The following is a 17751-nucleotide window of genomic DNA, read 5'->3' as shown; positions in this document are numbered from 1 at the left end:
GAGGGATTGTGGCACTAGGTGACTCCCAGTCCACACCGACAGACAGGCATGCTAATCCTCCCCTTACTAGATCTAACAGATGACCAGGCCACTAATCAAATTTAGGCCACATGGTCATAGTCAGCGTTTTATCATTCTGTGACACCACACTTGGCCCAATGTTTCATAAAAGTCATAAATAAATCTATTGTCTAGTATATAATAGATGGGCCAAGCTGAGAAACTTGACAAGTGGACACCTTGAAGAGAAATCATGTGAGGCAGCTGTGATTACAAAGGACAGTCACCAGCATTAGTTCTGGTGAGGCCTGTATTAAACCAGATGCCTGATGGCCTTGTATTAGATATAATGGTAAGAACACCTGCACTTTGTAAGATGATACCATACAGAATGATGCTCAGATGTCAATTCCAGGGGTGCTGATTTCAAATGCCCCAGCACGACAGGTGGCATCAGAGGAGCTTACATTTTATGTGACACAGGAAGGGGTGATGTCTGAAAAAACGCAGCCTTATAGCCAAGGATCAGAAGGGTCAGTACCCAAACTGAGGAAACCAATCAGTAGCCCTAGCTGAGAATCAACCTTGCAGTCTTTACTGGTTGCTAAAGCTGGTCATAATCAATAACAAGATGCAAACAAACAAGTTTTCCGGCCAGAAGACGGAGATAAAAATGCTAGAAGACAGCCCAGCTTCTGACAAGACACATGGATGGGAAGTTACTTATTCTAGCATCATAGAATTAAGAGAAGCAGAAGAAATTATAATAAATCAATTTCTGTCAGCGGTAAAAAGGAATTCAGTTTCAACTACTACTACTTTGTAAGAGAACCTCAAAAAGTGTCAAAGTGACACTGAGGAAAAATGACAGTGTTATAGGGTAGACAGTGCCACTGAGGAGGAATTAGGTGCTAGGAATACAGGAAGAAGGAGTCCCCTCCATTCTTTTCAGTGTGGTTCTGTAAATGTAGCTACTAGCTACTATCCATCCATCCATACATATGCACTCAACAACCCAGAGGTGGTGGTGTTGTGTATCATTAGCTATGGGAGACACAAGCAAGAGATTTTAAAAAATTAATCAAGATACAATTTTGGCATTGTACACAAAACAACTGGTCCAAACTATACTAGAAATAACATGACATGATTCCCCCATATGTCAGCAACCAACTCATCTGATCTGGTTTAATGAATGAGGACTCTACAAATTCTATTTTATATTATATATACATCAGTGTATATTTTCTTATCTTTCTATTTTTAAGTAAAAGTCAAACTGGAAGCTACAAGTCTTCAGTCTATGCAGTGATTGCTAAATGAACTGAATACCAAAACTGTATTTTGCTTTTTATCTAGAAGTTCTTCTAAATATACTAGAAACATTTCCTGATTACTCCTTTACTCCACCACAACAATATTACACAATTGTGTATTTTAGTAACCTAGTTATTTATACAAGTTACTTCAACAATGTTTTATACAAGCAATCTGTATTTGTTTCATTGCCATTGTTGTCTTATGTCTAATTGCTGACATTCTTTGCAACCTAATTAGAACCTACATCTCTGTTCGTGCTACATGCTTTGTTAATGTAGCTTTGTATTCATTTAATTGTTCTTTTCTCCCCTCAAGTCCCCTCTAGAAATGGACCTGGCCAAAATCTATAAAAAATAAATAAATTAAATTAAAATAGTTAATTAATTAACAAATAAACAAGAGAGACTGAGGCAGATGCTTTTCAGAAAAAAGGCAACAGGTAAAACATAATAACATAAATGCCAATAAAATGCAACAATTGTAAGACATGCATACCTTTATATATATATATATATATATATATATATATATATATATATATATATATATATATATATATATATATATATATATATATATATATTATACACACACACAATTCCTTTTATTTTTTATGGATGGCCATTGCACACTCACATTCGACATGACCCAGGCCACAACAGCAGCATAGTACGAATACTGTAGCAGTGTCAGTGTATTGCAGCCAAGAAAGGGAGATGCAACCCATAGGCTTATAATTCACAAAATACAAGTATACCCTTATACATTAAAAATATGACTATGCAATGCAAAAGCTATTCCTATACTGCTTTTTTCCCTTGACTTAATTTACCCAAAATGTATAAGGTTTTTAACACCATGACAAGAACAGAACCCATTCACATGTCAAGCCACATATAAAGTTAATGAGATCAGCTTGCCTCAGTCTTTGAAGTTTGCCAAGGATGCTCTTCTCAGCACTCGTAGTATATCCAGGAATACCTCCTTCTGTAGTTCACATGGAGTTATCTGTATTAGTCGAATACAATACACTTGGAAATTCTTTTTATTAGCTCATTTGCTCCTAAGACTTTTATAACTATTTGGGTATCTCATTCCATGCTGCTCTGGTTTCTGTTTGTTTTTGACTGCAGCCTGTGATCTACTGTAAATTATTTACGCTTGTTTGCACTGCTTTTTTTGTCCTGAGTCATGGCAGAAAAGGGTCACTGGACCAGTCCACCTACCTGGTCAACAAATAAAATAAATAAAAGGCTAAATATTTTATAAGATGATGTGTCTCAGTATAAAGTATACTGTGTGGAACTGGTGTGGCAGTTTCAGAGTAATGTTGCCTTTGTTTTTCTTTGAAGAATCTGGCCTCCTAAATTCTGCATTAACATTTACTATTGGGTATTCCTATGCAATATTTTTTTTAATTCTCTGTAATTCTTTGTTTCATGTTTTTGGTGTTTCTGATTTCTTACTGCTTACACAATTTCCTGTGTAGCAGCCTTACCACATTATTATGTATTTCAGTGTATAAACCTTCATCTGTAAGTATATCACAGCCAGACACAAGATTGTGCAAGAGTTTCCAGTTCTCTTATTACACAGTCTATATTTGTCTTCAATTTTTATTTTTTCTACAGTCAATAAAACATTATATATGAATTCTGCCATCATAACTGTCCTTATCAGTCTTTCATCTCAAGTTCAACTTCCTTCAAGGGAGGGCTAGACGCACAACTTCCCTCAGGGGAGGGCTAGTAGCCAAATATTAGATATAGTTACATCACAGACAGACTGAGGTGTTTCTTTATTATGGACTATAAAGTACTGAAGAAAAGGCCACTTACTACGAAACAGGGAAATAAATTGATAGTCAAGAGTCTAAGAACCAGAAAAGAAGGTATCTTTCTAGCTCCACTGATAAACTTTTATATATACGATAATAACAATATCCATTTGTTAACGAGGTAGGCCCACTGGATACACAGTCCCTTTTCAGGGGTGATCAGGTGGCAACATCTTGTTAAGTGACTTGTTTAAGTTTCAACAGTATGCAAATGAGGGCTGAGAGAATCAAACTGTGTATCACAGGAACTACAACTCACAGACTTAAATTATGATATATGACACAGGATATGATCTGTAGCACCACTGTCACTGCCTGTTGGGACTTCATGGGTGATTTACATATCTCTCTCTCCCTCTGCTGTCCTGATTGCCATGCCCTGAAAAATCACTGATTTTTGTGCTCCCAATCATGTTCTTAGCAATAAGATGATACCTAGATGTCTTTTGTTTCAAAACCTTCATGACACCTGGAAAAGTAGGCTTTGCACACATCTCCATGTTTATAAGACACAGACAGGTTTACAGCACCAACAGGCAATAAAAATTACTTGCACTTATTGCATGCAGCCAGATGACAGCTGCGTCATTATCATCTTAAACATTTAGCCTCCTCTTATGATGAGATCTGCACAGAATGCCCTGTATGGAAAGCAAACATCTGTATAAGTGTATGGACAGATATACACAGTGAAAATGAAAGCACATACTACAATATATGCTTCACGCACCATGACATTGATGGTACATCCTTTCACAGCTGGAAGTATTCATAGCTATTTCCAGCTTTTTGTAGTCTGCTTAGTGGTACAGAAACACATCTGGACATGTTATTCACTAATTCTGTCTTATCTCATTCCCTCCAGTAGAGCTCTTTTGAGTGTGTACCTTTAACTCCTAGTGGGTGTGGCTTCAGCATTTAAAAATTGAAGTTATCACCTTACATTTTTAACAAATACCCATTGACAGAGGTCATATATCAATACAATTGTGTTTGCTATCATGTATGCTTCAAATTAAAATTTTCCGATACCTTGTATGTAACATGGTTTTGGAATTATTAATGCAAATATGAACAGGCAATATTTGATGCCTAGAGGAGCAGTAGGGTGTAACTGCAGAAATGCCTAGAGATGTCACTCGGCTGTAGTAATTTGTGATGATGTAGCATTGTGATGCAATATAGCAACCCAGTGACCCTCACAATGTGTGCAACATGCATTGCCCAGTGGATAGTAACCACACTTTAGACAGGCTGATGACATGCTTTTGCCCACACTGTCAAGCATATTCATGTGTTTTCATGCAAACTGCTACATGACAGGATCCTGACCCATATTTTATGCCTCATCTGTTACTGTAAATGGTATCTATTGCTATCCATCTATTCAAAGAACACCACGATCCCAATCACTGTGGCAATATAAGGTGTCTCTAACAGTTGTACATTGAGGACAGTAGCTTCTCTGACACATGACATGTAACAGCCAAACTAAGTAATATCTGAGCTATACAGCATCATCTCCATCTCAAATGGTGCAGCTAACTGGACTGTTTCATTAGTAATTCAGTGACACATTCTGCCATGCTGGATTGTTCTGTTATGCTCACTGGTTTATCATGCTGGATGTGCTTGCTTGCTGACTACTGTAAACTTCCTCTATCTTGCTGCTTTTGTGCAATATATTACTCTCATCAGCTATGACTGGAAAAGACAGCTAATTACCCCCAAAAGGCATACCTCTGTTATGCCACCACCACCCCCAAATGCTTCCTATAGACCACTGCTATAATATGCAACCACCATGATATGAAACTAAATACATTGCTATAGCATCTTTAATGTGATATATGCTCTAATTGATTATATATAGATGGGGTGAAAAGCTCTCTGTTGACGCATCCTGCTGAAGTAAACAATGCTGTATTCTACCTTTATGACATGGGAGCTAAACAATGTAATAGAAACCCTACTCGAGTTGCATTTTTCTTAGTATGCTGAGTAGGCCATTTTATTTACTTCCCTGTATGACTATATAGTTATGACTAAAAACTGCCATAGGGTCGTGGACCCTGAGGTCCAATACATGCACACCATGTCATCTGATATATGTGTGTGTTTATATATATACATATATATATATATATATATATATATATATATATATATATATATATATATATATGTATATATATGGGTCCCCTTCAGATGATCAAACTTTTAAAAGTTCGACTTTCATATGGCCGAGACCATATGATCAAACTTTTAAAAGTTCAAAAGGTCTGAATGGAGATCTACATACAATGCAGAATGGGAAGATTTCCCTTTTCCACAATGTAGTGCAATCTCGGAGTTGGTATATTTAAATAGCAGGGGGTATGGGGAGTGCTGGAGGGCTTGCCCCCTTGCTAGAAATGTTTATTTTATTTTATTTATTTTTATTTTATTTTATTATATGTTCGAACTTTTAAATGTTCAATCATATGGTCTCGGCCATATGAAAGTCGAACATATGAAAGTTTGATCATGTAAAGTACACCCATATATATATATATATATATATATATATATATACATATATATATATATATATATTTATTTACACACACACACACACACACACACACACACACACACACACACACACACACACACACACAAACATATATATGGATCACTATCACTTTGCCAACAGTTTAAATCTCCAAAAACAATAAGCCCAGACCATATAGCCAAAGATTTGAATTGCCGAAAAAATTATAAAAAGACAGAACAACTTACCTGTACATTTTTGTAGGGGGCAAGCCGCCCTGCACCCCCCACACCCCCTACAACTTAAATATACCAACTCCTCGATTGCACTACAGTGAGGAAAATGGCAAATCCTGGGTTCCGCACTGCATGGCGATACCAATACACAATTATCGACAATTCGAATCTTCAACAAAGTATTAGTTTAAGGGTATGCACACACAACAAAGTATTAGTTTAAGGGTATGCACACACAACAAAGTATTAGTTTAAGGGTATGCACACACAACAAAGTATTAGTTTAGCGGTATGCACACACAACAAAGTATTAGTTTAGGGGTATGCACACACAACAAAGTATTAGTTTAACGGTATGCAAACTTATACAACCAGCATATTGTACATTTTTTACATTTTTTCCCCTAACAGACTTGCTTGTTTTTTTAATTGAATTGTACAGGTCATAGATCACATTAAAGGTGGGAAAAGTTTTGAAATGATTTATTGTGGTCTCATTTTTTTTATATCACAAAAACCTGGCATTTTAACTGGGGTGTGAAAACACACACACACACACACACACACACACACACACACACACACACACACACACCTACTTATGGGTCCCTATCAGTTGATTGAGTTTTCAGAAACTTGAAATTCATATGGTTGACACCATGTTTTTGAAAACCTGAAGCTTCTGAATGGAGATCGCAGTACAGTGCAGTACAGTGCAGATAGGGAAATTTACAGTTTTCCCCACTGTAGTGCAATCTCGGAGTTCATTTATTTAATTTGCAGGGGGTTGTGGGGGTACAGTCCCCCACATGGTTGGTGCAGGGGGCTTGTCCCCCTGCAAAAATGTAGAAAAAGATTTTGTTTGGGATTTGATGTTCGAGTTTCTGGAAACTTGATCATATAATCTCGACCGTATGAATTTTGAGTTTCTGAAAATTTGATCATCTGACATAGACCCATATATATATATATATATATATATATATATATATATATATATATATATATATATATATATATATATATATATATATATATATAATATATATATATATATATATATATATATATATATATAATATATATATATATATATATATATATATATATATATATATATATATATATATATATATATATATATATATATATATATATATATATATATATATATATATATATATATGTGTGTGTGTGTATCTATATGGATCCCTATCAGTTGATCGAGTTTTCAGAAACTCTACATTCATATGGTTGAGACCATATGATCGAGTTTTTGAAAACTCAAAGCTTTTGAATGGAGATCGCAGTACAGAGAGGATCAGGAAATTTACCCTTTTCTTCACTGCAGTGCGATGTTGGAGTTGATATATAAAATTTGCAGGGCTGTGGCGGGAGCAGGGGGGCTTGTGCCCCTGCATAAATGTAAAAAAAAAAAAAAAAAGTCGATTTTTTTTGATGTTCATGTTTTTCAGAAACTCAATCATATGGCCTTGTCCATATGGATTTCAAGTTTCTGAAAACTCGATCATCTGAGATATATATAAAATGTTCCCATTGCAAAACTATGCAAATTTGTTCTCACGTTACTGTCTCCTGCGAGTGCCCTAATGTATATTCTTTTGAAATGTAAATACTTTCTTAATAACATTTTTCAGTATATCATACTGTGCAATCCCCATGCATGATGCACTTCTTATTTTGCCACTGTTTGCTGATGCAACCATTTTACAATTATATGTTCATACAATATAAATAAAACATCCTCATGTCACTCAGTCAGTGCTTTCATTCATTTACTAATACTGAGGCATTGTAAAGCATGCAAATACAAGTATCACAATCGGCTGTTCTTTTCTATTCATTCTTAATCCCATCTTTGATTTAACATTGCTCATTAAATAAAAAAACAAGTTAAACACACACATTAAGTATTTACAATCTAACAAGAGCTCAGGAATTAGTGACCATTTTATTTATTTACGTTCTACTACAAGTTTTAACAACTGGATCAGTAAAGTTTCATCTTGTATTGGAATCTACTTTATTAAACAGATAGATAGCTTAGATATTTTGTTGCATGACAACAATTTCTTCAATCTAAGTTTCCAATATAGCATCTAATGTATCCCATTTTCTTACTATGAAGTTCTACATCTCATCCTCTAATAGTTCTCAGTTATATATTTTTAATCACTGTAGTCACTTTTTTACTTCTCTTATTGATGGGTTGTCGTCGTTTTTTCCATGTTCTAGTTATAGCTTTCTTAGTCACTATCAGTACTAAAAATAGCCATGCTTTTACTTTTACTTCTTTACATACTTTATTTTCATATTTTACAGCAGGTCAATAAAAAAATTCTATACTGAGGTTAAAATCTCTTTCACATACAAGATGTAATGTAGTATTCAAGTCATTTTTGCAATGAAGAAACTCATTACTTTCCCAAAATATATATAGTTCCAAGAAACTCTTTCTGAGCCATTACATCTCCAACATATGCCTTTTGTCTGCGGGAACATTTTGAAGGTCTCTTAAGGATATAGGATAATGTGTAAAAACATTTTCTTGCAAAAAGTCAATGCTTTTGATTTAGTTACTTATCTAAGATTAAGACACAGTCCTCCTCCACTACTCATCTGTAATGTCTTTATTTAAACTATGCTATTTTTACCTGTGTACTAGATGTTGTTGTCAAATCCAGTATTGTTTTATTTGCTCTGCGTATTAGTCGTTTCCAGTCTGCCATTTCTTTTCTGGCCTCAGTTTATAAAATTTTCTATCTGTGATTTAAAAGAATTACTTTCCAGCCTTTGCATATCTTCCTTAAGCTCTAATGTTAGTCCTGTATATGAAAGTTAATCTGAGGTCAATAACCCAAAAACATGTCTAGAATCATCCAATTTTATTCCCTCATCTGCTTTTATCATCTACTCCCAAAGTCTTGTTTCTTTGTTCTTTCCTCTCCAGATGTTCATGACATTCCCTCCAGTGTCTCTCTTATTACTATATATAGTATAAACTATTTGTGTTATTCTGTTTTTCCAGAGTCTATTTAACCTCAGGACTAGCTTAATATTTTTATATATAGAAGGCTTAAATAATATTAATGTTTTCTAGTTCTGCTCAAATGCCCACATGATCCTATTGTCACCTCATTGGGAACTATGCATATCATGCACTTTCATTTGGACATATAGTCCATATCCTGAATCAATATATTAATCTAAGGTGGTTGGCCTTATAGTATGCCTGCAAATTCAGAAGATCCAAACTGCCCTGCTATTTTGTCAGTATTAGTTGTTTTTTTTCCCATTGCACTCTTTTCCATTTGTAATCCCAAATAAACTCCATAATTTCCCTTTTCATATTCTTTCATTTATGGTCTGTCAGTAGATACATATAAGCCTGACTTACATAAAGAAACAACAATACCAAAAACATTTTAATCTATGTCCATAACAGCTTCCATGGTCTTATCTTCCTTATAATCTTTTGAGTAGTTTCTTCCCATATTTCCTTATCTGCTTGTTTAACATCCCATTCTAACTACATCACTAAATATCTCACCCTGTCATGGCCCCACAAAAAGAGGAATCTCTGTACCAAGTCATATGTTGGGGAATAATTCATTACTATATCATTTGTTTTTGCTTTTTTTACTTTATATCCTGTTATGCAACTAAAATATTCCAATGTATCACATACTTTTATATAATGTTCTGGACTGGTAAAATATAATACGTCTACAAAAAAGGCTACTTTCTCATTAGTATTGCTCTAATTATATCCAATTACTTTTGCTTGTCTTATGTCCTTGACTAATGGTTCTAAATATAAAGCAAAGTCTAATGGTGAAAGGAGACAACCCTGCCTATTTCTCTTGTAAGGCTAATACTTAATGCATCTCACCACAATACTTCACTGTAGCTTCAGCTTCTCTGTAGATTAAATATTAATGTTGTCCATGTTAGTGGAAATCCAAATGTCTCGTGCGATTCCTTCATAAATCCCCAACTCTGTCTGTCAAATGCTTTTTCAGCATCTAAACCTATTAACATTAATATATTCTTATTGTCCTGTGTATCCCTTTGAATCATAAGGATTCTGTTACTATTGTCAGATGTTGCCTAGCGTTTACAAATCCATGCTGATCCAAGTCTATTATTCTTGACTATATCTTTGCAATTCTTTTTGCCAGAGTGGTCATAAACATTTTTTAATAATGATACAGAACTGAAATATGTCTGCATGACTCTGCATCAAGGGAATCCTTCCCTTCAAATGGTATATCTACCATTACTGCTTCTTTCCAAGTCAAAGACATGTCCCCAACCTTTTATCATCTCCTACTCTTCTATTGGAATGCTATCATTACTAGTGGTTGCCCTACATTCTGGTTCCTCATTGCTTATTTAAATTCTGTTTCCTTTATTGTTGATGTTAATACCATTCTTTCTACTTCTGTTAATTGAGGAAGTTGTAATTGCCTGAAATATGTTAAAATTTCCTGTGTGTTACTGTCAGTCTCTACATCCTGTTTGTATAGTATACTTGTAATAATCTACCATTATTTATTTTTTATTTTTTTATTTTACATTTGTTGACCGGGCTAGTCTAGCTGGATACATATCCTTTTTCAGTAGAGGCCCGAGGAGAAAAGCTCCAATAATGAGAAAAATAACACACTACAATTAGTTAGAGATACAACATTATAAGGATAACAAATCAGTATGACATCTATATATAGAAGGTAGAAGAAAAAAATGCTAAGCTAAGGAGGTGACAGGACAGGCTAAAGTGGTGTAAGGACATGGGTACAATTGGGGAAAATCAAATGGTAGAGAAGAGCTTTAGAGTGAGAAGAGTGAAGGGAACTATGAAACCTATAGGAATTAGTCTGGGTTTAGACATGGGCACAACCAGTGGGACTTTAAGTATTCTCTGAGATTGTTTTTGAATTGGTTAAGTGATGGAACAAGTCTAAGGTAGTTAGGAAGGGAGTTCCAATGTTTTCCAATAGAGTTAGCATAAAGAGCGTCGCCGCCCAAGTTATTAGATTTGATGGTTAATACTAGGTTACTATTTGAAGACCTAAGGGAACTTAAGTTGGTGTAAGGGGTAAGGATTTTACTCAGAGAGGGGGTTTTGTCTGGTTGATTTATAATTTTAAATGCTTCGATGAGTTGATTGAATTTAAGAAGATTGGGCAGTTCTAGCCAGCCTAGTTTCCTGAGGTTGAGGCAATGGTGGGTGCGATAGGGTGTTCCTGTAATAAATCTGGCTATATGGTGGTAGGTGGTAGAAAATTTATTGAGCTCACGTTTATTGAGGAAGGAAAATATAGGGGAGGCATACAGTAGAGTGGTAAGGAGATGAGTGCGGGCAATGGTTAATCTAGCATGAGGAGTGAGAAAGTTCCTGATTCTGTACATTGAGCCTAGTTTCTTGTTAACTGACTTGATGGTTTGGGCAATGTGCATATCAAATTTGAGCTTATGATCAATATAGACACCTAATAGCTTGGTGTGGGAGACAGGTTCAATGATGGTGCCATTAAAGGATTCGGCAAAAAGGACCTAGAATTTCCAGGTTGTGGCTCATGGGGTAAGAGAGTGGTAGACGAGGGGAAAAATAGGAGTAACTTGGTTTTAGTTGGGTTAAGTATGAGTTTCAGGTCAGAGAACCATTTTTCAACTTTGGCAAAACATAGTTGGGTGGCGGTTTGGAGTTTCTGGAGAGAGAGATCAGAGCAGATCAGGGTGGAGTCGTCCGCATATTGTATACAAGTGGTTCTAGGGATGATTGTGTGAAGATCATTAATAAAAACAGAGAAAAGGAGGGGGCCAAGTATAGAGCCCTGTGGGACGCCAGTGTTGTTAGGGAGTAGTTGGGATAGACTATTATGCCATACGACTGCTTGATGCCGACCAGAAAGGTAGTCATTAAACCAGTTGAGTGTCAAGTTGTCCAGATGAAAGGTTTGCAGGGTATGGAGTAGTAGCTGGTGGTTTACCATATCGAAAGCTTTTGATAGATCAAGAAAGAGCGCAGAGGAGATAAGTTTATTGTTACGGTTGTTGTTTATTGAGTCGACAAAGGAGAGGAGGGCAGTAGTAGTACTGTGATGGGGGCGAAAGCCATGCTGGGTAAATGATAGCAGATTATTGAGGGTGAGGTGGTGGAGGAGTTGCTTATGAATACACCGTTCTAAAATTTTTGCTATTGGAGAAAGTATTGCGATGGGCCTATAGTTAGATGTTTCAGTGGAGGAGCCTCCTTTGTGAAGTGGAATGATGTATGAGATTTTCCAAATGGGGGGGACGGTGGCCTCGGTTATGGATCTGTTAATCAAAATTGATATGGGGTAGGCAATGACATCAGAGGCTAGTTGGAGGTATTCCGCTGGGAGGCGATCGGCGCAAGGGTGGATGGTTTCAGTTTTTAGTAGGGAACGAATATAGGAGGTGGATACTGTTTGTAGTTTAAAGGAGAAAGGAGGTGAGTCAGGAGGAAGAGTTAATGATGGGGAAGAGGTGGGTAGATGATTGGCAAGGGACTGAATGGTCTCCGTAAAAAAATGTTAAAGGCATTGGCTATCTCTTCACTTTTATTACTAGTAAGTTTCTCGGGTATAGGGGTAGAGGATTTACCAGGATGGAGGAGGTTGTTGAATCCAGCCCAGAACTTTTTTGGGTTAGTCTGATGTTTGTCCTGGAGGTGACAGAAGTACTGTTTTTTATCTCAAGCGAAGTCTGATTTCGTGGAGTTTCTGAGTGATTGAAATTTAATACGATCTAGGGAGTTTTGGTGGCCCGCCATTTGTTCCAAGCCTGGTCACGAAGTTTGATTTTTGCTTTGGTTTCTCTTGTAAGCCAGGGAGCTATCGATTTTAGTTCTAATTAATCGATTTGGAGCATGGGAGTCAAGGATGTTTAGGAAAGTGTCATTAAAGTATGACACGCTCTCGCTAGGGAAGCAAGGTTAGGGTAGACCAGTTGCAGAATTTTAGTTCAGCTAGGAATAGATCTAGGTTGAACTTTTCCTGTTTCTAATAAGTTTATGTAGGGTGGATTGGAAGTACAAAGCTTGTGCTTTATAATATAAGTGACAAGGTGGTCGCTAAGTCATTGGGGAGGGTACCGGTAGAATAATTGTTAGCAGCTTTATTGGTGAGAATCCAGTCAATGATACTCTCCTTTTGCTGTGCGTTACCAATTCTGGTAGGAGCTGTGATATTTTGGGAGAAGCCATATAGATTGATTGGGTGGGGATATGTCTTGGCAGAGAAGTGGGACCAGTCAATATTAAAGTCCCCTAGTATAATGGTTTCCTGAGGGTAGTTTGCGGCTAACCAACTTAAAGTAAGCTCAAGGTTTTCAAGGTTTTTCCCTGGTGGGATATAGATTACTACTAGATTAATACATTTATGGGAGTTTAGGCAGATCTTCAGTGCAATAAGTTCAATATTAGAGACCTGGGGGGGGGTGCAATGTGTTCCTAATGATGTTAAGTCTGTTTTTAAACATTACAGCTATTCCCCCACCCATTTTGGTTATTCGATCATTCCTAAGAATATTATAGCCAGGTGGGAGAATTTCTTCATCCTTTGTGGCGGGTTTCAGCCAAGTTTCTGAGAGACACACGATGTCTGGGGAGTGCGTGGCTATCATAGCATGTAGGCTGTGTACTTTGTTGTTAATGCTTCTTAGGTTGAGGTGAAAGATGAGGAGGGAGGTATTAGGAGTGTGAGGTAGTATTGAGGTGGCAGGGTCTAGATGAGTGGTGGGGCCTGGATTGGGATGAATGTCACCATGTTGAGTAATACATAGTTTTAGGTGATCCAAAAATTTTTGAAGTTTGTAGAGTATCTTAAGGTTAGATTTATTATGAGATGGTCTAGGGTAGTGGAGGGTTGGTAGAATATGATTAAGGCCTAGAGGTTTTGCAATAAGGGAAGAAGGAGCTATAAGGTTAGGTGTTAGGTGTAGGCAAAAGGTAGTGTGGGTATTGGGGAATGGAATTCCTAATAGTGTTTGGTGTTCATAGCGAGATAAAAAGTAAGGGATGAAAAGGAGTAGAGTTAGTGAAAAGATAAAGGAATACTTGGTTTTACCCATGGTGGTGAGTAAATGGTAATTGGTGGGGTGGGAGGATTTGGAGGGCATGGTTAGTTGAGAGGGATGGCTAAGTGTGTGGGAGGAGGAGTTATTAATCAGCAGACTGCTGCAGATGGAGGGGAGGGAGGTGGGATTGGCTAGATGTACCTATAAACTTAGTGGTAGTGGGGGCGGGTGGGATATGGGGGCAGGGTGGGGCGCGGAGCGAGGGCGAAGCGGAGCGGGGAATACACCTACCTGGAGGTTGCAGGGCCTTAGTTTCAGTAGGATACTGATGTAGGCTCCAAAGGTTGAAAAGGACCTTACGACTTCAAGACCCCGGAGTTATTGCAGGGTAAGGATAAAATACATATAAATTCAGAAAGGTACTGTTGAGTTTGCAGCCTACAGAACTTACTCTTGGTAGGTTTAATCACTGTATGGATATAGCTTTTGCCCTGTAATCCTTTTTTAGTTAAAGCAGAATTAATATCAGGATAATTGCTTTTACCCTTAAAGTCCGTTTTAGTTAAAGCTGATGCAGAGTATCAGATTGTGCATTCGCACCATGGTGGGGTTAATTCAGAGCAGACGCCAGGAACCAAGGAGACACGCGATAGGTGTTTAGTGGGAGAGGGTACCCTTAAAGTCCGTTTTAGTTAAAGCTGATGCAGAGTATCAGATTGTGCATTCGCACCATGGTGGGGTTAATTCAGAGCAGACGCCAGGAACCAAGGAGACACGCGATAGGTGTTTAGTGGGAGAGGGTACCTGTGTGTGAGGAGAGTAGTCCGGGCAGGAGGACAAAGTTGTGGCAACAACTATGTTAACTATGTTCAAAAGGTTTCCTGAGTCCACTCCTACCTTGCCATTCCCATAATTCTTAACATTAGTTGTCATCCTTTTAACCTTTTGTTTTTTTCAGATGTTGAGCCAATAATTTGGTTGCTCTAGGGTTAGTACGAAAATAAATAAATAAATAAATAGTTGTTCTAAAGCTATTGCTCTGTGTTTTCTATTGCTTTGTGTTTTCTAAATACTCTTGCACAGACATTCTGGCTTCTTTCAATTACTCTTCAACCTGTTGTGTTCCACTTATAATTTTTTGGTCTCATAAATGTTTTACTTTTTAAGCTCTCTAGATACCATCTGTGGCTATTATTCCATATCATATTTGATTTCATTGTGACCACAATTCTTATCTTTACTTTTAAATGATCCCAATTCTTAAGCAAGGTCTTCACTGCTTAGTTTCAAATTTAATAATGCTTCAGTTAAAGTTTGATCTACCCAAACTTTAAATAGCTTGCATTTCATAAGGAACAGTGGACAATGACAATGTTTATTTCGATAAACTTTTACATTATCACAGAACTAAATTTGCATAGGTGTGCAGTCTGACAGAATCATATTATGTGTTTTCATGGTTTGGGGCATGTTGCGGTAACTAGCAGTAAATGGCTAATCTTGGCAAGGAATCTTTTTTTAGTAAAAAATGTGCATTCGATGTATTTCTCACTTATTATCTTTACATCATAATCACAAATACATACAAACATTTCTCTGAGTACCTACCCTCAACCAACATTCTGTGATATCTTGATCCCCCAGAGACATCTTCTTTAACTCCTATAATGTCCCAGTCTCTTGCCATTACCATAAATCTTTGATGAAATGCCACAACTTCTCCTATAATGTTCTTTATAGCCTGTCTCATTTCTTTTGGTGAAATATATATAGTGTCATAAGTGTAATTCTTACATGCTGCCAACAACCTCTCACCATTATTAATCTCCCGACTGCCCTTCATTTATTCCTCAGTCTTTATTCTTGTACTGTTTTTAATCAATATTAAGTCCCCCTTTCTTTCTTGTCCAACAAAAAACCCTTCTTAATATTTTTCTTTACAAAGGTTTCATGTTCTCTATGATTTAGGTTTATTTCCTGTAACATTATCACATGTTCATTACTATATTAAATATAGGTCAGTATTTTGTCTTGTCTTTTTTATCAATTAGTCTATTTATATTCTAAGCTAATAAATCAAATTCTGCCACAGTAAATATTACACTTTATTTTACATAACATATATTATTTGTCTGACATAAACTATAGTCTGTTTAACACTTCTTGTGCCCATTTATGTAGTATTATTTCAAATGAACCTAATCTCTTTTTAAAACAAACAAACCTCTCCCTCCCCAAGACAAACATTAAATACATATTTTGCAAGGCCATATAGCTGACGTTGTATATAGGTTCATAGGTTGGTACTAGGCTATCGGCCCTAGGGCCTATATAAGCCTAGCAATAACAATTCCCTGGCTATTTCTTCCCACACTATTTACTTCCCTGGACCCCTGTCTAGCAGGTGGACTGACGTGATCCCCAGGGTGAATTCCCTTTCTCCCATCCAATCATCAAGTTTCCTTTTGAAGAAGGCCAAAGAGGCACTCGGCTTGACATGTATGGGCAGTCTATTCCAGAGTCTGGGGAGTCTCTGGGTCAGGAACCTATCCCTCCAGCATGTTTTGTTTATTGTGATGACAAGATTTAGATCCCTGGAGCATGTGGCTCTGAGGGATTGGGATTTCTTTAAGTGTAGCATGTCCAACAGCTCTGGGTTTGACATGGCCTTGTATGTTAAGCAGAGATCACCTCAGAGTAGACAATATGCGACAGAGTATAGCTGGAGTTTTTTAAGGCGGTCAGCATAAGGCATCTGCTTTAGGCCTGTGATTCTTTTAGTGAGGTATTTCTGCGGCCTTTCCAGTTGTTGAAGATGTCTTGAGAGGTACATACCAAATGGGGCATTGTATTCTATAATGGGTCTAATGAGGGATAAGTACAGTGGGACAATGACCTCCTTTTTTCTGGATGAAAAGCCGTTAGTGATGAGGTGTCCCACATAGAAGGATTTCCTGACTGTTGTGGCGATGTGGTTATTGAAGGTGAGACCACTGTCCACCTGTGTCCCTAAGTCTCTTATCACACTTTCGGTGTTTAGTGTACTGCCACCTATGTGATAATTCACGGGTACAGGTTTTTTCCCAAAGGGGATAACTATACATTTCTTGGCATTGAGCTTGAGCCCATGGCTCTGGCACCAAGCATCTGTTTCTGTAAGGTGCTTTTGTAGAGTATCCACATCATTTGGGGATTCAATAATGGCTCCCAGTTTGCAGTTATCTGCAAACTCTGTTAGCCAGAGTCCTTTAGTGTTGGCCTGTACTTCAGAGAAGTAGATGCCAAACAAGAGAGGTCCCAGGACTGAACCCTGAGGTACTCCACTTGTCACTTGTCTGGAGCTGGATTTGGAGTTGGCTGTTTTTACAGTGTGGGTCCTGTCAGTAAGTCAGTTGGCAACCCATCGAGTGACGTAGGGATTAATGCCCAGCTTAGTAAGTTTATCTATGATTCCAGAGTGGGGGATGGTGTCAAAGGCCTTGGCGAGGTCCAGATAGGCTGTGTGGACTGCCTTACCCTTATCTACGGCTCTGGAGACTGAATCAAAGAAATCAATAAGGTTCAGGAGACAAGATCGGCCCTTCACAAACCCAAACTGGGTGGGGTCCAGTGTTTGAAGGTTGCCAATGTCTTTGTTTATAAGTTCCATGATAATACATTCCATGGCCTTGCAGATCAGGATCGTCAGACTGATGGGGTGGTAGTTCCCGGGATCCAAGGTGGATCCCCCCCTTGTGGAGTGGGATAACTGTAGCTGT

The sequence above is a fragment of the Protopterus annectens genome, chromosome 5.part0, assembly GCF_019279795.1.
Source record: "Protopterus annectens isolate FY-2018-M chromosome 5.part0, PAN1.0, whole genome shotgun sequence".
In the NCBI taxonomy this organism is placed as follows: domain Eukaryota; kingdom Metazoa; phylum Chordata; order Ceratodontiformes; family Protopteridae; genus Protopterus; species Protopterus annectens.
Note: the sequence above shows the minus strand (reverse complement) of the source record.